The sequence below is a fragment of the Eutrigla gurnardus genome (assembly GCF_963514095.1).
Source record: "Eutrigla gurnardus genome assembly, chromosome: 9".
Taxonomy (NCBI): Eukaryota; Metazoa; Chordata; class Actinopteri; order Perciformes; family Triglidae; genus Eutrigla; species Eutrigla gurnardus.
The window spans coordinates 18652462-18675462 of NC_139923.1; the positions used below are offsets into that span (position 1 = coordinate 18652462).

At 41.5% G+C, this 23001-nt stretch overlaps 1 protein-coding gene across 2 annotated transcripts in view; it reads left to right on the forward strand.

Annotated features, from left to right (window-relative positions):
* Positions 1–510: 510 nt before the first annotated feature.
* Positions 511–23001, forward strand: part of sema4ba (sema domain, immunoglobulin domain (Ig), transmembrane domain (TM) and short cytoplasmic domain, (semaphorin) 4Ba) — a 44788-nt gene continuing 22297 nt past the window's right edge. Inside the window, exon 1 of one of the 2 annotated variants that reach the window (XM_084017421.1) lies at positions 511–683. The gene's annotated coding sequence lies outside the window, so the exon portion shown is untranslated. Of the gene's footprint in view, positions 684–8143; positions 8404–23001 lie in introns of those variants that run through there. The other variant, XM_084017420.1, reaches the window with a different exon arrangement.

Here is a 23001-nt window from a genome sequence, read left to right on the forward strand (position 1 = left end):
ATTACCGCACAGAATAGACATTGTGTGGGCTCCCATGCACGCACACACACACACACACACACACACACACACACACACACACACACACACACACACACACACACACACACACACACACACACACACTCACAGCCGGTGGCCCAAAGGGATAAGCAACATAGCAGCATACATCATATCAAATCCAATCTGACAACAAACCCCAGTGATCATACGCAATTAAGAGCAGTTGATCTAATTATTTCATAGGTCTGTCTCTAACCACTGAGGGCATTTTACAGTTACCAGATCATAAATATTAAATTTGGACTTGTGCGTGCACTGAAAAGAGCCCAGCAGTGACGGAGAGAGTGCAGCTACGAGGAGCACCTCCCTTTCTCCATCCGCTCCTCTCCCACCCTTCCACAGAGGCAGCCTATGATGTAATGTTCCTGCTGCTGATAGAGCAACCCCCTCTCCTGCTCTTTTTTTATATATTTCATTCCCCTCCCCTTTCCGACTTGCTGCTGCCGCTGCTGCGCTCGCTGGTGGTGATAGTGGTGGTGGATGCGTGCGTGCGTTTGCCGGTTCAGCTGCATCCCTGGGCATCTCTCGGGATCCCTGCAGAGCTTCTTTTCCTCTGTCACCACTCGACAGAGAGCCGCTCCTACTGAGCACCGCAAGACCTTGTCCTCTGCTGATAAAAGGTAATTCTTCTGGGTCATGACAAAAGAAATTAATTGTAAGGAGAGAGGAGAGTAGAGAGGGGGGAGTGAGAGTGGAATAGGGAGTGATAGACAGAAGGTTGACTGACTGTCCAGTTAGCCGCCGAGTAAATTGGTCTGGTTGCAGAAAGCTTCTTGTCGCCACGGTGCCGGATGCCATGGCAATTGCTCCCTCAGTGTGTGTGTGTGTTTGTGTGCATGTACTGTAACATGATGTCGGTTACCATGGTAAAGATGAGATGGATCCTGTGCGGGCAGGTAATTCAGCATGTGTCGCTGAGAGCTACAGTTACCTTTTGGTGTGAAGTGATTCCTCATCTCCTATGCAGGTTTTGTAAGAGATTACGGTAAGCTTTTTTTTTTGTTCACTTTTATGGTAATCTTTTATAAGATAACAGCTCTGTCCACTTTTTTTGGGGGGAAAACCCCCCAAAACAATATTTTTGCATCAGATAATCATTTATCTTACATCCTCTGAACGTATGTCTCACTTTGATGTGTCTGCCCCACAAAAAACTGGGCGTGTACAATGACGACAGATGAATGATACGGTGGGTGTTATCTGCATGAAGATTTTTTGACTGCTACAGAAATTTAACAGTGATTTACGGCGTGTTTGGTAGATGCTTAGCCAAACACTTTCCCCTCCTTCGTCATTGTCTTTTAACGGGATGTGTAGTTGGAGCACAGGACCACAGAGGGGAGGTTGTAAATGCACAATCGGCGATTTTTCATGAGTTGTTTAACCTTAACTCTTTCATTTTCATCAGATGCTGACTTAATATTTCATGTCTCGTCTGCCCCACATGTAGATGGCCTTATAACTAATTCATCCTCAGGATTTTCCCTGTGTTTGAGTCATCACTCATCTCCACTTCCTTTTTGTCTAATGCCATCCATTCACTTCTCATTAGACCATGCCTCTCAGTACATTAGGACTATAACATTTCTCTTTTGTTGTAATGAGCTTGATGAAGTAACACATCTCTAAATCACTATCTCATTAGGCCTTTGGGATCAAGATATATTCTGGAGAAAGGTCACAGCTTGGATTTAGTCAAGAGAAGCCGTGGTGCTTTCAGGGTCATTTTATGATTTCCCCACAGACAAGGGGGTCATGTTTACAGTGAAGGTAATTGGTCTTTGAGACTCAGCAGACACAGCATATTATCCCCGAGGCCATTATTCTTCTGCATTGCTGAAAATAGGCTATCTAGCCACAGGATGTTTGTAATTAATTGACAGCTGAAACTGTAAAAGCAAATATCCCACTGTCATTTTCACTGAAGACAAGGTTACGTCTACACACCAGCGGAGTGTTATTAAGTACTGAAAGTGCCAAGTGGGGATGATTGCGTTTGACTTTAAGCTCTTACCACCTAAATGATGTTAAATGTGCTGTGGGACCGAAGGGTGTTTTCCACCTCGGTCCCTGTCAGCCCTCCAAATGAACTCGGGAGTGAATAGTCAGCATCTTTTACCCGTGTGTGAACACTCCAAATGAACTCGGATCCCTCTGAAACGAACCATACCCAGACCTCCTCGGGAGGTGGTCGCTGCAAATCTGCGTTGCAGTTTGCTTAACCTTTTACATCGTGAACACAGAGCGCTCCGGCTTCGCTTTGCCCTCTGCCTTTTTGTGTTTTAGCCTTCTAGGTTTGTGGTTAGGGATGCCCTGTCGGATCAACTGCTGATATTTGTCGACCGATATTCAGTAAAAATATGCTTGTTTGAAGATGTCTTTCTATTAATATGAAATAAAAAATATATTTAAGAGGGAATTAATGAGAAACAGCAAAGTTTTCTGTCTGGAATGAACCCTAAAAATATCATTGAAGGGGAAAGCATTAAGCAGAGTGATGAAAGTCGGGACTATAGTGTCAAAAGAAAAAGGACTGAGTCCTCTTTCAAATGAACTGACGCTATGAATGCAAATAGAACGGTGGCCCTTTTCTGTCGGTCCACTTTTGGTCCAATTTAAGAGGACTAAGTTTAGTTTGTTTAAAGAGGACTATATGTGAAAACACCATAAATTAATTGCAAACTGTCTTGAATCCGTTTTCTGGTCATTTTGGAGTTGTAATTCTTCCTTTTTTATAGTAGAGAAACATTTGTTTTGTATCATACATCAATTTATATGGTATGGAGCTGCAACTTGCGATAATTTTTTGTTTGTTTAATATTTATATAAATCATCAGAAAACCGAAAATATTCCCATTGCCCATTCCAAATCCTAGAGCCCCGGGCCATCTGCCAAATGCTTTGCTTTTCCTGATCAAAAGTACAAAACTCAGAAAAATTTATTTACTTTAATGTCAGAGAAGAAAAAGAAGAAAATTATCACGTTTGAGAAGCCCGAAGCAGTGTGTTTGTGCTTTACAATTAAGCGATTATCAAAAATTGTTGCTGCAGCATCGACATTGCAATATGCAAATTTGCAGTTGTCACATTGCTGGATGTGAGATGTTGACAAATGCTTGTTCTCCGAATGGAGCTCGGCTCGACCGGTGTGAGGCTATGCTAACATTGTAGCGGCCCCAACAACACTCAAAATAATGTAATCTAGACACATACAATCAATGAGTTTATGAATACAATTTTTTATGCAGTCTCAGATTTGTTCCTATATCGTCCGGCCGTAGTCTCGATTTATTTTCTGTCCACAGCAATTAACCGACTGATCCATGCAACTTTAATACATGTATGTATTTGAATTTGTATAGCATGTACATCGCCTACCAAGAAAACCATGTTTCTACTAGTTTTAGTTTTTTTTTAGGAACAACTTATTGTGGTAAATACACATTTGTTTAACCTTGTTTGATTAATTAATCCCATTTGCCACAAGAACACAGATGCTTGATTAATTCCCCCCTCTATTGCACAGAGAAAGACATGGTTGTTACTCAGTGTGGTGGGAGTGTGTATATGCGGGGGGAAGGGCGACCTGATGTAGGAAATACAGAAAAGTTGGGCTGCTGCCATGGACATGGAGGGCCACCTGAGGAGCATCCGAGCTGTTCCTCTTGTCTGTTGAATTTCAAGCCAGCCCACTTGCTTTGGAGCCGTGCCACTGACTGTGGTTTGACAAATTGTTAATCCAATAAATAGTTTGGCAGTAGAAGTCACAACACATATATGTAGAAAGATAGAAGTAGAAAAGTATTGAGGGGGTCAAACGGCCAAAAGGAGCATGGAGTGATTCGTCACATATTCAGATGATATAGCAGACCTGTGACTGGTCATACTGGGAACTCTAGCAGTGGTTTCAGACTAGTGAGTAATAGATAGCACGGTGACATAGGGAAAATGAGCATGTATGCAACAGTCTAATGAAAGGACCTGGGGTGAGTCATGTCGATGGCTGAAAAGCTCTCACACACACTCCCCTGGGATTGTTCATTGGCATCACCTCCCTGCCAGGGGCACTCATCCCACAAACCCTCTCTGCTGGAGAGATACAGTGTCAGAAGTGGTGGAGTAATGCCTTTGCTTGTGTCGTACCGTGCCATCACAGCTTCATCCCCCCCAAACAGATAGAGCACATGATGAAAAACCTCAACATCCGGGCATACGTACACCAGACCATCTGGTAAGAGCGTGATTGATCAAATGCTCGGTAGTTTACACACCATCCAACATGCTGAACTAGTCACAGTTGCCAAAAGCCAAAATGAGTCACTCACCTCAATTGTGGGTCACACTGCCACCTCAGCTGGTACTTTTCCGGACAGCTCATTCATAGGAAAGATTAAAGATGTATCCTATTTGGTTTAGAATTTGGTCTTTGTTCACCAACAAACCATGATTAAATAAATATCTCAACAATGGCAATGTTTGTATTTTCATTATTCATTAATCTCCTTGTAGTTTACAGGCTTATTGCTTAAAAATTAGCATTACAATGTCTTAAGTCCAGGGAGTTGGCATCAAATGTCTTGCTTTTCCAACCAATACTCCAAAACCTCTTAAAAAAGATATTTTTTTATTTACTATCGCATAGGGCAGAAAAACATAAAATCCTTTGAAAACATTTGAAAAGCTTCTATAAGACAATGGTTGGTATATATGCTTGAAAATTGACTTGATAGAAACCTTTTCAAAGCCACTAAAGTTTATTTTTACTTTTTTTAGAGGACATCCCAAAGTTTTTAAAAGATACTAAACATGTCAGCCTGAATGTTGGTGAAGTTTTTTGTTTTCAATGAGTGTTTTACAATGTGTCGGTTTTTCATTAAGTCAAAGAACAAATGGAAGTGGTGTGAGGACAAGATGTGGCCTTGACTGAATAGTTGTGACTGTGTTGGTAACTATTTTGTAAGTTTGTTTACTGGGATTTGTCTTTTAGCTGGTATCGCTGAACAGCTGTTCAAAGTAGACTAAGTGTTTTTGCTGAAAATATGAGTCACATCTTATTTACGGTGATTTTACAGCTAATACATACTAAGATATCAGTGTTATTGAGCTTCATTCCTACTGAAATTCGAAAGGAAACCCTTGGTTGTCACAAGGCCATAGGTAGCCTCGGCATGGAAAGAGTAGGATTTCTTCAAATGTGCAGTTCCTTGTACATTACTCTGATGATTTAAACTTCTTCTTTTTTGTGATAGGAGCATGTGATCTATTTTTTTTTATCGGCCACGTTTGTCTTTCATGTGAAACACAGTGTTTCGACGCATTACTTCTTGTAAAACCAAGATTCCTCTCGATGACACCGTCAAACAGTGTAACGGCTGAACACAGAAGTGATAACGTGAAGCTGAGTTAGGTGTCAGGGTTGTTCAGTTGTCTTCAGTGCTTCTGTCAGCCTCAGTGACTCTAAGTAGCCTAGCGCGGCTATCTGGTGTGTTTCCATTAAGCTAATATGTGAAACACGAGGGCTTATCGCGGCGTGGTAATTCCCAGACTGTTATTCATTTATATAGAATGACCTGTCAGCACTTCTGCCAGCTGTGTGTGAAACATCCTAAGGAGAAGATCAAACTTACTGAGCATACATTTACATTTAGGGCATTTAGCAGATGCTTTTGTCCAAAGCTACTTACAATGAGTCCATTTGTCAAAAGAAAGAAACCAAAACATAGCATTATCGATAAATTAAAAAAGTAGAAACAAGTGTCCTCATCTGAGTACAGTAGTAGCTGTTCAGCAAGGATAACAGTGCTATTATCAAAGTCTTACATAAATACAAAGCATGTAATAATATACCCATCATGATAGAATATTCTCAAGTTTCATGTTTCATGTTAATCTATCGTTGGGTAAAACTGTTGAATTTTCAATTTCCGAATACAAATGAACACTTTCTAACCAACATTTTCAGTCGTAAAAACATAATTGTCCATCATTTTCAACCGATGATCATTTCTAATGTTTTCTAATTGCAACTGGTGGGCTCCATGTTGTGTAAAAGTCTGGGAAAACGGAGGCGATGGAAAGTGACATTTTAAGAGCAGCCACATTCACAAGGTCCTTTATGTCCGATGGATTGTCTACAAAAGGCTGTCTGCAGTGGCAGGTGGTCCAACTCAACAAGAGGTGTATAAACAGTCCAGCGGGGAAGGAGATATCGGACTGACATAGGCTGTAAATAAGACATCCACTGAATATTCGTCTCATAAGTGTGTCTCAGGTGACTGCGAGGAATCTTGACTCAGATACACCGAGCCGACATTCCCAACACCTCAAACTTGACATTGCGTCTCCCTCCTTAGCAGTTGCCTAAAGTGTATAATTAGCATCTGCTATTTTAGAAACTGGCGCCCCCATCTCAACACCCCGCTGCCTTACACTTCTCTTTATTTACCCTGGATATATTTTTGGAGAAGGCATGTGCAGTTATTTGGTAACACTTTTAAAATACCATCAAGCATGCACGTCTCCTGTTATCTCTATAATGCTATTATAACACACATTTTACATTTAACTACAAAATCGTTTTGCCGATATGAATGTTCTAGTAGCAAATAAATCACAGCCCTTTTTTTTTTTTTATAAAACAGCAGTATGTGGTGTCCCTTTACAACTCACGAAACGGCCCCTTCTGAGAATGTTGCATCATTTCTGTTGTACTTTCTATGTCATGGCCTGAAAACTTGCTGATGTTTTTCATTGATGAAATACTAAAGCGTGTGTTTTAGTTTATGCCAGCAGGGCGGCAGTGTTGCAACACTGGGAATGTATGATTAAAATGCATGTTCCTCATAAAGAAGTCAAACTGAAGATACCATATAAGCACATATTTGTACTGAAAATAACATTCTTCGCAGATGTACCTTGACTCTCACCAAAAAAGAACAATGTAGTGACAGTTGAAACCTGAAATATACAGTGATGTAACAATCTTACAATCATGTAGTAGGTATAGGCTTATTATTCTCGGTAACTTTATAACATTTAAAATGATATCAAATACATAATTATAATTGTGTGGGCACATGGTAGTGGATCTGAAGTTTGAATGTCTGATTACACACAAAAAAATAAAGTTAACATAGTCTCAACTTTTAAGATGTTTAACTTGTCACTGATAGAGTGGTTATTTGATGACTGGGATTTTGCGACAGACAGATTTGGTTTATTTTCCGGTAGTTTGAAGTTACTGGTAATTATAATCATTAAAGTGGGTCTTTATGTGGAGGCAAGCAGCTGGCTGAGAGGCACACATGTGCAGTCCATAACAAGGGAACTCGCAGGGGGGGAGGGAGGGAGGGGGAGAGAGAGCTAGCTAGCTCTAAGGCAGTGTGATTAGGACTTTGTCTCATTAATGTTTGACTTGCATTAAAATCCAGCCACGTCATGGTATCTGCATAAAATGTTGCTTTTGAAAGACATTTGTGTGAAGGGAGAGAAAACTGCTGCCAAACTGATTGTATTACTTGGATCTATAATCTAAAACCAATTCGCACTATAGAAAAATCAAAAATTTAAAGCAGATTAGCATTTACATTTACATTTAGGGCATTTAGCAGACACTTTTGTCCAAAGCGACTTACAATAAGAAACAAGTGTTAGATCCTCGTCTGAGTAAAGCAGTAGCTGTTCAGCAAGCATACCTTAAGAACAACAGTGCTATGATCAAAGTGCTACAGGTAAGAACATAGAATGGTCCTCATTTATAGAAGTGCATTTTTTTTGTGGAAATGGGTCATGCTATGCAGATTCGAGGTGAAGTCTGAACAGGTGAGTCTTGAGTCTTTTAGATTATATCTATCCATCTCTACAATAGTATCTACAATAGTTTTCCTTATCACGCTGTCACATCATTCTCTAAAATGTAATGCAAGTAATATTTAAACTTGCATATTGGTGGTAAAAGTTGAAAGTCAAGCTCATCCTGTAGAAGTGCACCACCCTTCTACTCCCTCCCTCCCTCCCTGTATGACAGGGTGTGATGGGAGGAGCTCCAGTGTGTGGCCAGAGGCAGGCTGTAGTACGGCACAGTGTCAGGGAGAGTGTGGACCTGCAGACTCGCAGCTGTCATCTACTAGAGCTTTAAACTCTGGTTCTCTGCCGTTGCTGTGGATTTTCTTCTAACACATCCTGGAGGAGGAATCAATCTCTGTGTCACTTAAAGGAAACCTTTTTTAGATCTGAAGGAAGTTTTTTCGTCTGAGTGGGACAGAGCATAAGTACTGCTGTTATAGAGACTACCCCTGTATTCGTTAACTTGCTGGTGCCGTGGCTTCATGAATCATTGATGTGAGTATGCTGCAGTTCTGGTTACCTTTTTTTTATAAGATGCCAGGATAACCTGTCATTTCCCTGTTAGAGAATTATATAAAAAACCTTTTATGACTAAGCCTGCGTGGGGTTTGTTGTTAGGTTCTCTCTTTAAAGGGAAAAGTAGGTGTGAGCAGACACGAAATAGCCCTCAGCCCTCCCCAGTAGGTCTTTATCGCAAGGTGAGAGCAGGCAAAGGGGTCATTAAAAACACGGTCTGAGTGCAGGCTTGTGTGTTAGTGTGTGTGTGTCTATGTGTGTGTGTATGTTGTGCTTGTATTTAGTGTAGGAGCTACCCTTGCTTTAAGAAATATTCATCTTGGACTCTTTGAAACACTGCTATTTACCTGCAGGTGTTCACATTTAAGGCTCGCTGGCTTGTGTGTGAGTGACTATCGTAACATAGGGGGGGAAAAAACAGCATGGCTCCGAGTCTTTAAGCCGAGGCATCATCATGAGTGAACCTGTGACTAGGAATGGGGCCTCTTTCCACAGAAATGGATGTGGTAGCCAGTGCACACACACATCCTCTCCCAGCCCGAAAAAACTGTGTGAACCCGGAGGAGTGTGTGGAAAAGCTGATGGGCGACAGCGAGAACATAAATATCAACACAAAGCCTTACTTGTCCTGGTGCGCCTGGCTGTGATAGCTGAGAGCCAGCACTGTCACAGTGTTGGGGAATTGTTTTAGGAGTTCATGATCGTGATGATGAGAAGCATCAGGTGTGATTGTGTGACATTCAAATCTCTCACCCACACGCTGCTGGCAGCACAATCAAGAACACTGTTGGATGTGTGGGTGGTAGTTAATGGATAAAAACATAAGTGGAGAAGTTTGTCAAAAGTCAATGAGGTCAATTTAAAGTTTTGAAACTTTTGAATGTGCACTAACGGGTACCTTTTTAATTAAAAAGCACTCAAGCTCCTTTGTCGGTGTCATTAGAGTTCAACAAAGCAACTATTTTGTGAAGCAACAAGAGGATGTTGTTTTCCACCACTGGACTAAGCTTTGGATATTCTGCTTATTTTACATTTAAAGATCCATCCCAGCCATTAAGAGGATGGAACATAATCAGCCATGCTATCTCATTGGTGACAGAGAGACTTTTTGTTTTATGGCCTCGCACATGGAGATTTATCTGTCTGCTGTAGGAGAAAAGCCTGTCTGTGCTGACCTTGGCCTGCTGTTTTCTTTTGGTTTGATCCACAAAGAAAACAGCTGGCAGTTGCATTCTGGATACCGGCGGTCTTGACAATGAACTGCCTGTATGATGCTGTCAGGAAAGCTTTGGCTCGTTGGTAAAGCGCGGTGCCTGTAATACCAATATCTCAAATCCGGACTTCTTCCACAAAACTATATTTCATAACGCGGCGATAGTCACTTGCAGAGAACGACAGAGTGTATCGGCGTAGCGGAGTTAGACTGGAACGCTGAAACATTCCTTTGCAGAGGGAACATTTATCTGATGCGGTGCTGTTCTGCGTCAAGTCTGCTGAAAGGAACACGGGAACGGGGATAAAGTGATGCTTCTGTGTCGTAAAGCTGCTCAAAGCAGTGAGCAACCTGTTGCAGATTACTAAATCTGTACAGAGGAGAAAGACAAAGAGGAAATAAATCATGCTGCATCTCGGTGTTTTATCACAGCTGAATCCCCTGTGCTGGCCCCCATATGCACATGTTTCCATTTTGTCAGCATATATCCCAAGGGCATTTTCTCAGCATTAGGCTACTCTGATCCTTCTCCTTCATCTGTGAGTATATTCAGGTTGACACCCTCCTCCTGTGTGTGTGTGTGTGTGTGTGTGTGTGTGTGTGTGTGTGTGTGTGTGTGTGTGTGTGTGTGTGTGTGTGTGTGTGTGTGTGTGTGTGTGTGTGTGTGTGTGTGTGTGTGTTTGTGTGTGTGAGAGGATTTTTCCATTTTGATGTTTCTTTTATGTGCTGTTTTGCCCTCCATATGGTTTGATGCACCAAATGTTAGTTTAGATTTCAAGCCAACAACACAAGTTTAAACAAAGTATGTGTGCACATGCAGGCTGTGTGACAAGTGGATCGGATGCTGTTTATTCTCTCTCAAGAAATTCACAGTATGTTTTTAAATGTTAGGCATAATATCGCATGCTGCCCTAAAAAGACGAGATCTCTGCTTACTGCAGTAACTTGAGCCAAATAACAACAGCCTTTAGACCTAGTTGTATGTTGGAAACCTGCACACATATTCAGTCGCCATCAAATTATTTTCATTTCTAGAAAAAAACTCCTTTCCAAGATGTTGCTAAACAAGGGAAAACATGCTGTCTTATCTTAAAGATAATGTTGTTGTTGCACATTCTGCTTGTTAGTTGGAGTTTGGGAATGGTCGGGATGACACTCACCATAGGTATTTTCCGGGAGCTTTTGTACATATCACATGATCTTCGATGTCATGGACAAGCTGTTGAAATGTCCATATTTTTTCCTGAGCATTTCAAGGACTTTTCATGTCTAAAAGAAATTCAAAGTGACAAAAAAGTCCAAAAAGGCAATTTAATTGCTCTTGTGAACTTCTCCTATGATATTGCACGAACTTTAGATTTGAGGTGTTTCTGTCTGTGCTGACTGACTGAGAAGGGGTTAATAGCTGAGGCAGAGGAGGGGTGGGCCGTAGAGTGGCCAGCCACTTGTAACCTAAAGGTTAAATACAGGCCTTCAGGGAGTTCTATTACAGTGTACTCACTGATGGGAACTCTGCAAACATGCATTCTGGGAGCACAGCGGGCTCCTCTGTTTATTCCCAGTCCAGCACTGTGCCACGATGTGGGAAATGACTGTGGACATGGAATGTGGCCAGATCTGTGTTTTCTTGTGTCTCACAGACCCTCAGATCGGCCTTTTTTAACCCGCATGAACCGCGCACCAAAACACATACGTAGGAAGCGCTGCCCGTCCTCGCCTCGTTCTCACAGTGTCTTATTATAAGTGTACACAAGCCCGTGAAACAGCTTTGGTAAACCACGCGTTTGCACGCGCGTCAGCGTTTCTCCTGTGATGGTGTGAGAATTGCAAAATTGTCATTTCAGGGTGTGTTTCCATCCCCCCTTCACCTCACACCTGTTTCTCTTGCATGTGTAATGTTTAATAATACAACTCTATTTTAATCCTTGCAGCTATGTGTAGGTCTACACTGACACGGGACGTAAGGGACGCCTGTAAGAAGCCACACATGGCAAACGTGCAGCAGGTTGTTGTGAGCCGTCTGATATGTGTGTGTGCTTCCTGACATAAGTACAAGAGTAGGCCCGATTAATGGGATCAGCCTCCAACCGAGCCTTGTTTAGCAGCCTGTCCCTCCCCCACCGTTGTGATTTGATATCTCTGAGCATTCCAGGTTGTGCCCTTTGCTCTGCTAACGGCGCTACTGACCCTTTCACACATTCCTGCCGTAACTGACGTCTAATTGGCTCGCTGTAAACAACCTGTACAGTACGGTTCTGTACTAAGAAGTAGGCTGCAGTGCAGATATTCAGTGCACGTTACGGGTTGAATTGCACTTTTCACTCTCCTGACAAAGTTGTTCTTCTGTAACCGCGTGCACGGATGATGATGGGTGAGTCGCATGCTTTTCAGTCAGACACCCTCGCTGAATGTGACGAAGGAGATACGTGCAAGGAAAGCTGACAAGTAGGTGGGATGCGGGTGTTTAGTAATTTCATACTTTTCTTAAGATCCGTAAACGGTGCAGGCGGAGGTGAGTGTGCGCCTTTTATCTCTTAAGAGCACTCCTCGCTTTAATGGCGTGGAAGTATGTAATGCAACCTGCTCTGTTGGGCTGATATATGCATCTTTGCCTCAAAATCAAAGGCTTTGACGGATCTGACTTTTTTTTTTTCATGGGAAGAGGGAAAAGCTGTCTTTCGTTAGCCAAATGTTTGGTGTCTATGTGACAGTTAAGGACAGGGATTGGCATTTTAAGTCAATTCCATATTTCAGAACCACAGCACTCGCTATTTTGTCGGCACTTTGCAGATCAGCCCACAACTTCACTGCGCTCTCCTCATAACGTCATCCTCTCCACTCTTGTACTCTTCTCGTGTGCATAGATGAATACAACATCAGGAATGAGGAATGACTGTTTGAAATAGTGCACCTTTATCCCCGTTTTTATGATTGTCTTGTTTCCTCATGATGGCAGGCTTATCTTGCAGTCTTGAAGTTCGGCCATTTAGGACGGCTATAACCACTTTTGCTTTCGGTTGGACAACAAACTGTACAAACGACTTTATTTCAAGCTTTCCCCAGCGTTGACAACCCAGAGATTAGCACAATAATAGCAAAACAACATTGTTTTCTTAAAATCTAGTACATATGGATGCTTGACACGGTAACATAATCTCCTTCCCTCCCAGCTTTATGCCTCTAGTTCAAGAGATGGAAATATAGATAGAGGAAGGGGGTTAAATGTAACAAAGACCACGGGACAGCAGCGGCAGACTAAAAGCTTCCTGTGGCAGGACGGAGTGTAAGGCGGTCCTGGCAGACAGGCTGGCAGGGCAGATGTTTTAGGTGAGAGGCACAGTAGATAGCACCGTCTGAATAATTCATCAGGTGGGATTGAAGATGTGATATATTAAGACACGGCACACAAGCCATCTTATGGCCTCTTTCAGCACTTTTTGTGCAGCGTGAGTGGCTGCAGGGCTCGGATCCCCCCGCGCATCTCTGCTTTCTTTCTGGCAGTTATCCACCAGAGTCTGGGCAGTCGAGGAGACAGTTATAGATGTGCTGGCTCTTGGTCTAGTGAGACCTCCAGACATCTGGAGGGAATGAAACTGTTCAGCATGCAGGTGCAGTTTAAGCTCACAGGAACTAATGCTCTTGATTCCCCCCAATAAGATTTTTTTTCCGTGATCTATCGGTCTTACAGGTTTAAATGACAGAGAGGATAAGTGCTCTCAAATAACATATATTTGTTATTTTGTCTGTTTCTACTTGACAGGGAAGATGTGCTGCATATGAATTGATAATCTGACAGACTTTCAGCTTACTTTTTGAAATGGCAATGTTTTAACATTTACTGTCAGTTCAGAGAAAAGTGGTCACAGTCTGAATTCTGGCCTCTGTATCTGTCCTCTTTCCCTCATGTTTAGTTTGTGATACAAGCAAAACAAGTCTTATTCCTTCCTCTCATGGGTCAAGTCACTGATCTTCATCTTATTATAGTTTATAAATAATGTCATGATTCACTTGCCCCATAGTAACGTCAGAGCTCAGTATGAGTCACAGAGGAGCCTGTTTAAAAAAAGTTTGAGATTAAATGTTCAGAGTGACTTCGGAAGTTTACCAACAGGACTTGAATTTCTCTTTAAACATTTAATCTCAAACTTTTTTTATTATTATTCCTGTTTACACAGAATATGTCTGTTTCGGATCATTTTTTGTCTAGACTACAACAGGAAATTAAAGGAAAGTTTTATTATTTACTTAAATTTCAAAATGTGGTCTTTTTGTCCATGTGACTACAAGCCTCTAAGTTGTGAAAGTAGATGAAGATGTCTGAGGACATGCCCCATGCTCTGACGTCACAGTGAAGACGCTCAGCTTTCTAGTTACAGATGATTTCACATCCATCTTTCCACGACATCACCTACACGCATCCAGCTGTGGGGGCCTGGGTGCTGTTTGGACGTGTCGGGGCCCTGATAGCATCTCAAAGGCACACTAGTGTGAGAGCAACTTCAAGGGTACTTTTGAAGTCAAACACCTCTGTCTTAAACTTTGAACTAACACGTTGGATCCATAAACTGTTATATTATAGTTTTTATTATAACTTTTCATTTCCCTTGGGTGGACTAATTTATACCATCTGCACAGCAATTAACACATCATGTGATATATGATCTGTGCCTGTATACCTGCAGCCAAGCACACTGAACTCTGTCATCTGATAGGTTGCTAATCCCCTTATTATGCTTGTCTGGTTAAATAGTACAGCCAGTCAGCCATTAAATCATCTAGCCTAGGGATCAATGTGGGCCCCATAATTTTGCTGTGCGCTAAGCCATGTACAGTGTAATTGAAAGGGAAAATGGAAAAAGGACACAGGCAAAAATTAGTTACAAAGTGCGAACTGAGATCTAATCTGAGCCATGCCACTTTGACAAATTTGCCCTTGAGTGGCTGCATTAGCACGGTCTATAGGCTGATACACATGAGTGACAAGCACCCGCCTCCCCGGTATAGTTTACCACATTCGCTGCCCTCATAGGTCAAATCTGGTCGTCTTGGATGTTGGCTGTCAATGATTGGAATTCACCCCAAATATCAGTGTGTTAAAGGATTCACAGGATGGCTTGGATGGCTGGGATACCAGGGCCTAAGTGACTCCTGAGGACTTGGACTGAGGAATGTGCATCCCGTTATTGATCTTTACTAAGTGAGGTCGCTGCATGTGGGGGGGCAGCTGCCCCAATCTCAGATCCCACATAAAGGGGGACGCACTGCCCCCAACAGAGGTATTTTAACGTGGTATATCTGCCGAGTAAAGAGGTTGAATAAAGACGATCTGACTTGTGCTTGACATCACATTTAAAGATGTGCTGAGGATTGTAGCCAGAGATGAGAAGCAGATGAACCAGTACAACAGCGGGCATACGAAAGCTAATTGGCTGTACAATATGTGTCGCCTCAGGATCAGTTGTTCATCATTTCTATGCTTTCTCTCATGAACTAGAGTTCGAGGGTATCAGACAGCCAGTCTTCGCATGATCAGATTTTCGATTTCGTTCAATGTGTTTAAATGCCATCTGCGTCCATTAAAAGATGTCTTTTATGTTGCTGAGTGAAGTATTACTATGACGGAAAGAAGTCTACGTTGAATGACATGTGAAGATGAGTGAATAGTTAAATGAAATTTCTGAAATATACAAATTAGAGACATAATATTTGTTATTATTTGAGAAAAACACTTTGCACACAAGTGGATTAGCCTTTAAAATGTTCTCACATGTGTCTTTTTAAATGGTACAATCCGGGTTGGGAGGGTTACTTTTAATAATGTACTTCCTTTTGACTTTTGACTGAGGGCTAAGTGTTGTTTCTGTAAGTTATTAATAATAACTTGACTCCCAACGTTTTGAATGAAGCTTCAAACTATTTGCTACAGCGCTACAAATTTAAGGAGCAGAAATTGGCAGCAGTTTGCCCATTTTCTATGATCCGTCTTTTCATGCTGGCATGCCTCTCAGAGAAAAGAATCATTTTGATGAACTGAAAAGTGCCCAAACCATCTTGTGATGACTTGCACTATAGGCTACTGTGATGTCGTTCCCCCTTTCTGAGCCCAAATTCTTGTGCTGCATGTGTAGCGTATGATATTTTTTTCTTCTAGATATATTTTTATTCTGTAATCCTGCTAGTTTCCCAATCTTTATCAAATGTATTGATAATCTCATTACCTCTTTCTATCTGTAAGGGTAGTAATTGTGAAGACACACAGGCACGTACACCTGTGACGCAACACATATTCCTGCCAATGGTGTCACACTATTTCCTTGATCTACCTTTAATTCCTAAAATGGACTTTGCAACTGTTTTGCTGGGAAGGAAATGCTTCCACCACATTTGTTAGGTCTCAAGGACACGCGATCCATTTTGGCAGAGTGGCGACTGAAAGTGAGCAACTTCTGTTTGTTTACATAACTCCAAAGTACACTTCCTCAGCGAGACTTGTGAAACCTTGAGCAGCGGATCTCCCGCTGGTTCGATCTTGAGGGTTACGATGTGCCGTCTGTGGTTTGCGTTCACGGGGATGTGGAGAAAAACGGACATTCTGAGCCTTTTATCGGTCTCACACAGTGATGGATGGCTACAGCTCTTTGCTCAATGGCCTATAGCCTGAGCTTCTGTCTAAGCCTCTAAGCTACTGGAATGCGTGCAGCTTCTTACTGTGGACATCAAGGGAGAACAGCCACACCACTTTGTTTACAGCCTTTCATGGATGCCACACCAGCCTAATCAATTTCAAAGAGGATAAATATTTCAACGCACTGTGGGTGATTGAATGCTCCATGCATTTACATGGGCAGCAAATATCGCAGCGTTATTTTATTCATTTATTTCCAGTTAACTTGTCCAGAAGATGGTTTCATAGTACTTGTGATTTAAATTCATATAGCCACAGTTTTTTATCATTATATTTTCTGTCTGGTGATTAATTTCTGGTTCATGTGTTAAATGTAGCTGTAGCTGTGGGTTTGAGTTAACCTATAACAATCATAAGCTAGTGTCAATTTAAGCACATACTGATTATCTTTTGATATTTAGAGAAATATATATTTTATTTTTTATTTTTATTTTATTTTTATATATATATATATATTATATATATATATATATATATATATATATATATATATATATATATATATATATATATATATATATATATATATATATATATATATATATATATATATATATATATATATATATATATATATTATATTATATATATATATATATATTTTTTTTTTAACCTTTATTTAACCAGGTTTGTCCTGTTGAGATTAAAAAACAGTCAGCAGCAAATACACATTTCATTTACAAACATACAAATTGAGACAAGAACAACTACCATTTTAAACACTTAAACACACATTCATCAGTGAAGAAACTTTCTGTGAGACAGTTATCAGTTAAAACATTGACACCTTGTAGAAATCTGCTTCTTTAACTCTTGATTTGAAAGCTGTTAATGAGACAAGCTCATTGATTTTCAGCGTATTCTGCAATAAATTCCAGGCCGAGGGAGCAGTATACACAAACGCTCTTTTCCCAATTTCTGTCCGAGCATTTGGGACAAACAGCGTAAATATCAAGATTTGTATTTAAACAACAACCTAGCGTGTTTGCGTATCGTACACTTATCTATTCTAACAAATCAGGTTAGTGACTGTCAACAAGAACCAGTGAGATAAAGCACCTCGGGTTGATGTGGTTATCAGTACTTATCAGGGTCAATATTTCACTCCAGTAAATGCAGAAAGATTTATATGGCAAACAAGCGGAGACATTCAGAATGGGAGTGAGTGTTTCAACAGGCCTGACCTACTTACAGCAGCCCGAGCAGAAACAGCTCCTCACCTGTGTCTGTCAGACCCCAGGACCATGAAAACACAGGCCTGCTATCTTAAACAGGGCACTGAGCAATGTTATTCTCTATTTTTATTTCTCTCATAAAATATATCTGCGTTTACTGCGCGGAACTGAATATGGCTACACTTCCTTTGGCTGCTGCGCAAGTTGCTATCAAGTGACTACTGTATGTGACACCTCTGGTTCGTTTCAGCTAATTCTCACAGTAGCAAGACAAGCAGTCTATAGACAGTATCAGTATAATATGCACTTATAGAGTAGTTATATCCTGGACTGGGTAGACTACATTCAGTGTTTGTTACCCGTTTGTAAATCAGAATCAACCTTTTTGGACACCTGGAAATTGATTAACATGAAATGAGGTCTTTGCCAATTCTTGTCATACAGAATAGGTGTAAAATTACATGGAACTAATATAAAAAGTTATAACTTTTAAACCTTTTTCACAAAGAAAATACTTAATATTGCTTGCTTTGGAGTGTGCCTCTGAGAAAGGGCCCTCTATCACAACAAGAATGGGGAGATCCTATCCCTACATGTGATAATGCAAAAACAAGCCACAGGCCTGCAGGTTGTAAATATAGTATTCATTTTCAGCGAAAAACCTTGACATAAAAAAGCCAACAAAAACATCACCCCGATCCTAATACTGCCGTATAAACAGACGTGAGACGGTGATCATTAAGTGCACATGAGCATTATGGTGAGAGCAGGGAGACTTTACTCAGCTCGCTGGGATGATTAGAATTTTCCAGCAGCAGCTGAGAGTGAGAAATTTAACCTGCATCAATTTTTCAAGTGATGGCAGAATCATAAGTTTGTGTGCAACACTCTTTCGCTCCACACATATTCTTTTACATGTACTTTGAAATTCCCAAATTATGCTGCGTAACGAGTCTTTGAGGACCAACAGTGAAATATTGTTTTGGTCAACTTTTAAGAAGAAATCCATAAATATTTTAAGATACAAGGACTTGTGTTCAACATTTTATATGTAATCATCATTACAGTACACATATTTATCCAGCAAATGTCAGGATATATTAATGTTACGTATATGTGGGACGCAGATGCAGTTGTTGAATGTCAGCATAAAAATTCTTTCAACTTTTGACCAATGAATTTGTCTGGAAAGCTTAGCATACGCTCAGGAATCATCTAATATGTCAATTGACCGAGTATTCAAAATGCTACAGATATAATGAAATAGAGACAGCTCTTTGGTCATCCAGCAATTTATTAATGGCTTTTAAAATGTGTTGCCAACTCAGTGTTTGTGTCTGAAGCGAGGTGGTAGGTGTATCAAATTCTAAAACCCTGAATGCTCTCAAAGGTGTAGGTGTTCCCTTTCCCCAGCAAAGGGTGTGACAACAGTAACCCAGACTGTAGAAAAGAAATAGGCCATTTCAGCAGGATCAACAGGGCAGGCTGCTTCCTAAAAGTGGATCAGCTTACACTGGATTGTTGAAAACTGAAAAAGAGTGCAGAGAGAGAGAGAGAAAGGTACAATTTTCTGCCAGTTTCCCCCCTCAATCCCTCAGTGTTTACCATGTTAAAGGGTTTATTAATGACTAGTTTTAATCCAGGTTTATGCCCTGCCTGATGTGTTTTGACAGGGAGATTTGGCTCCAGTGCCAGGAAATAAAAGGGCACCGAGCCAGGAGAGGCAAATGACTCTCTCACGGTAGTAAAGATCTCATTGAATCTAGTATTTGCTGTGTGTGTGATTTCCATCTCCATACAAGTATACATTTTGAGTTTTGTGAGGTGACTAGAAATACTTCAGAAAGGGAAACAAAAAGAGTCTTTGCTGATAAATTAGCCTCCGTCGTCTCTTTCCCCCTCTTGAGTATTAATGAACCTTTCTGTCTGTGGCAGAGCCCTATACTGCTCTTCTCTCACCCTCTACAGCCTCGATAGCGATAGCAGGCCCGGCGACAGACCCCGCTCTGCTGCTACTTTACATTTCATCAGCAAGCTGCTTCTGCTGGCTCCACATCTGTTATGGAGATTTGCACAGAGGGGGGAAATTGAATGAAATAGAATATCATTTCAAATATTTTCACTTCTGAAACCGGGCTGATTTAGGCACTTGTAAAGGTTTCAAAGACAGAGGTGATGAAATATGCTCATCCACTTTCACAGCCATATATTACCCTAATCTAACAATACATTCTTAGTGGCTGATAGCTTCACATTTTGGATGTTTTAAGTAGTCAGCGCTTGTGATGAAAATTCACAACCTCTGACCGTGTGTCACAAGCCCTCAGAGGAGACGCAAGCCTGATGAATTTAACTCCCCTGAACTGTCGAGTTCAAAATGTCCCCTATCTCTGTTCAATAGTTTAATAAGATTTTAATTAGGCAATTAAAAGTCTTTGGAATAGCATATGGTCATAATTACTGCTGTATGGTTCACTCAGGGATGAATAAGCCATTAATTACTCTTAGCTGGGTCTGGGGATTGGACTTAAAATGGGTCGAGCAGGAAAGAGATGGCATTTCTTCAGACTTGACAGTCACCTCATCAGAAATACAGACTTCTGAATTTCCATTAACTGGGGAACCGGGTTGGGTTATTTGCGAACCCGTCCAAGTTTGTGCGTGAAGTCCTTCCTAAGTTGTTCGTAGCCTAGTTTTAAACTAAAAATGTACTGAATCAGGTTGCGTTGTTAAAAAGTCATATATGTGATAACGGGTACACGCCCGATCAAAAGTATATAAACAGGAAGTCAGACGTTTTTATAGGTGCAGATTAGAGATCATATCAGTAACCTAATTTAGCTATATAGCAGTTACACCTGGAAATTACTCATCTCATCTAAGAACTAGTGTGTGTTTTTAATTGACCAAAGTAGTTTTTATAACATGAGCCTTGAGATGTCTGCTTGATTTGCACATCGTCACCTTGACTAGATACCGTGACGGAGGTGCTGCAGCGTCTTACTCATAGATGGGTATCTTTAGATGCGGATGAGTAGTTGCGAAATAGCCTGAGAGGCGGTGTGACTGGTGCAGAAGTGTGTCACCGCTGCACTCCCACACCGCTCACCTGGTGAATCAGCCACTCCGTCCATATGTGTGCAGGCATGCTCCTGCTGACATAATGTTCCTCCACACCTGCTCCCTCTCACGTCCGGGAGCCCTTCAGTGGCGTGGAGGTGTGGAGGGGCTGGAGGGAGAACTGCCGCTCATAGGTTGAAGCTCACACCTGGGAGCACGTGACCCGGGATGTCTGAGGGGTGTGACGTAGGTGGCAAAGCGTGCGTGTGTGTGTGTGTTTACAGGTGGCTTCCTGAGATGACAGGCATGCCAAGAGGTCGTATTTATCAGTCAACACTTTTCCAGTCAACAGGCTGTGTGTGGAATCCACAGAGCCTTGACCCCTGCTTCTCTCCTCGGATGGCAAATGCTAATGTTGGTGCCACCTGTTTCACCGTTTCATACGCAGTGCTGCTATTTATAATAGTCGCCGAGTCTTAGCGCTGTCATTGGACAGCCTCTGCCATTTGGTGATATATAGCGCTAGTGTTACTGTAAACCAGGAGCTGTATTACAGTAAATGAGTGGCAAAGAGTGCTGGGAGTTTCCCTGTTTGGTTAAACGTATTTCCTCTTTGTTGACATGAAGGATTTTTCCTGCGTAGCAAATAAAGCATCCGGTGGTTTTTTCCAGTACATGAAATGCTCAACTTTTGTTGAGAAAAGTTTTATATAGTACATCTCACTTTGCATTGAACTCATTGTGTAAGCTTTGAGTTTCATTCTGATGACTTGCCTGTGTATGGGAGTTTTATTGTTATTACAACCACACACATGTTAGTGATTCAGTTCTTTTGTTGCGTGGAACCCACTCCTTATTCCCAGCAGAGCCTCCTATTGCTTCATTTAATGGTCTCTTCCCCTTTTCAGCAAATTATTTTCACACCACGGACTGTCAAAACTATTACAATTACTTGCATAGATGATGGGCTAGTGAGAAAATGTCCCATCACTCAAAAAGTGACAACTTTTGTGCCACTTAACTCCTACCCAGAAGCAGAAGATTTGGTTTAAAACTTAAGTTTCCACTTTCCAAAGTCCTGATTTGTCACCCCCACGTACACGCTGAACTGTCCAGGCGTGATAATCCAGGTGAGGGAAGCTCTGATTTGATAAACATGTTGATACATTCTTCAATTAATACCCTGCACTTACAGCAACGTAAGCTGTGCGAGTACTAGGGGTGAGTGTCTGTCGAATGTCTTCGGCCGTGTGCAGGTCGCCCTAATCCTCTGATTGATGAAGGTTGTTTGGGTTGGTTACAGCCTGACAGGAAACTGTGGATCTTGGTCAATACTTAAATAAAACAGCAGCGTGTTCCTGTGAAAACCATCGATTTTAAGAATGTAAAACACCTTTGATTACACCCTCAATGTTTTATAATCTGTGGTAAAAAATTGACACATGCAACGGTTATGTCTAGCTGATCTGATAAGGTAGATATGTTGCTGGAGGGGGATATAGGAGGAAAGCCGAGAGAAGATCATAGACGGGGAGATGGGAGAGTATCAGCAAAGCCACAGCACACTATCACATCTGTGTAGAGAGTGAAAGGGATGATTCAGTTTATGCATCATGCAGGAGAGAGCGGTGAAGTGCAGAGTTGCATATAGATTTCGGTGCTGTCAGAGGGGCCCTTGTTCTCTCGCTCACGCCGACTTGAGCTCCCTCTACGTCAGTTGGATTCGGCTCGGTGCCACGAACCCAGATTTATCGTTAGATCGCAAGTGGTGCCTCACTTTGAATTGTTCCACACAAAGGACCCTAATGATGCTTATGGCCAAACTCCTCGTCTGTTACACGTTACAGTCCACTGACATCACGTCGGCTTCTGGCAGGTGGCACTGTCCAAAAATCTGCAGACGGTGAACGAACCTGGAGTTTTCGAAGCAAAAGCTCATAACCTCGTCTGCTTTTGTCATCATGATCATTAAGATGCACAGTCCCACTGCGGTAGGTCCAGGCATACTTGATTATATTTCCTTTTATAGCTTTTGCAAATCCGGACTGCGCACCAGATACGTGGAATGATGGATTTTGTTCTCTCCCATTGACATTTTTTTTCCAGTCTTTAAATGAAACAGATGAAACGGCCCATTCCAAACAACTTAACTTCGAAGAAAAAGTCTTAATTTGTCCTTTGCTTCAGTAAATGTTATTCCTGCTTTGGAGATATTGACAGACTAGGGTATATCTGCATGTGGTTCTCATATTAAAGTACATATGCACATTTCTAGTGCTCTAGAAATAACCCTCTTTCTGTCTTGTTCTCTGGACTTTATCATGGCCTTCCTGCTCCTTCAAATGCCATCTTCCCAGCTCAGCTTTGGAGATGTCTGTGTTTGCAACAAGCGTCAGACTCCTTATTGACTAAGAGTCTAGAGTCCACTGAAAGAAACCAGGAAT